Consider the following 1,633-nt stretch of genomic DNA (forward strand, 5'->3'; position numbering starts at 1 on the left):
TTGCTAAGCTGTGGCTAAAATGTGAGTGTGTTTAAACAGTGACATACCCTTCACCGCATCTACTTGTTATAGTCATACATGCGTCCTACATAATCCTGCCCATAACATAATCCTATACAATGATTACTCACACTACAGTGACTACTTTATCAACAAATTATATAACGGCATAACAATTTATTTTCCAATATGTGTGTAATGTATAACATAGCAGCATGTTAGAAGCTAGGAGAAGGGAAAAGACGGAATTTGTGACACCAGATGGGCTGTTTCAGTATGCAGCCCTTTCTTTTCACTTACAAGGGTCCTGTCCTCATTCTAAAAAATAATGGACAGCATTCTTAAGCCCCACAAAGTATGTGCTTTGGCATATTAGATGATGATTTAATTTTTAGTCTGGGCGGGGATTCCCACCTACAAAAGGTCCAGGCAGTTCTAGATTCCATTCATAAGGTTAACAGCCAATCCAAAATAATGCACAATAAGCCGCCTGATGTCTAAGCTACACATTGACCTGGGGGGTCATAAAACCTCTAATGGACAAGACTGAAGCAATAAAAGTTGTCCCTAGTCCACATAAAAAAGTATCCCTTTTTAGGGATTGCAGGATCTGAATGCATTGTCTCTAGGTATTGTAAGAGAGGCTCTCTCTAAGGATTTGAAGACCTGAAGGCAGTGTTGTGTAAGAGATCATCGTTAACCATCCCCAATTGTGGTCAAGAATTTCTTGTACAAGATTAGGACTCTGACATTGTCCCAGTAATGTAATGGGGAAGAACATCCAGTAACATACCTTAGCCAGAAACTAACCCTTGCAGAGAGGAACTATTTAGTAGTGGAAATGGAGTGTTTAGCCATAAGGTGGGTACTAGAATCATTGAGGTAATACCTCAATGGAAGTTTTGCCAGATGTTCTGTGCGTGCAGTAGTTGCAGGAATGAGTTATGTTAAACTGCAGCCAGCTACAAATGTGACACCCATCACTGGAGGGAATTTATCTCTACAAAGCAAATGTCCCAAAAAAGTTTTTTTCCTGGAGTTCCACTTTAAAGAGTGCATTTTGTATAGAGGTATGTACATCACACCAAAAAAGAGACAACTACGGAGGAAAAAGAGACAAAGGGATTTAGTTCCAAAAGGAGGACAACCTCTACAAATCAGGGAGAGGTGGGAGCTATAAGTTAGCAAATGCACAGTCACTGACTGATAATGAAGAGATAATTATACTAAGTAAGGGCAGCCCCCAGAGCACTATGACTGAACTTGAATGGAACTGATAATTGCACTGAAAGTTTCCATCAGACTACTGTGTTCCTGCAATATTTATCTCAGATTCTGAATCATTATGCCTTTGAAAAAGCAGTAAACCAGATTTATATACGACAGATATTATTTCTCCTGCCATCCCACCATGCCTAATACCATTTCTTATTTGCACATTATATGTGGAATCTCTGGAACGTACTAGCTCATCACATCAAACTGTCCCCCAGCCATGATGGCTATAAACATTCTTGAAGAAGGTCTCCTGCAAAAGAAATGATCTAATTTCCTGCCACATTTATGCTTAAAAAAAAACTTTCATATTTGAAGAAAGAACTTTTAGAAAAAAAATAGTTTGCATATGTTCATT

Source organism: Nanorana parkeri, unplaced genomic scaffold (genome assembly GCF_000935625.1).
Source record: "Nanorana parkeri isolate BGI_ZX_2015 unplaced genomic scaffold, ASM93562v1 scaffold368, whole genome shotgun sequence".
NCBI lineage: Eukaryota > Metazoa > Chordata > Amphibia > Anura > Dicroglossidae > Nanorana > Nanorana parkeri.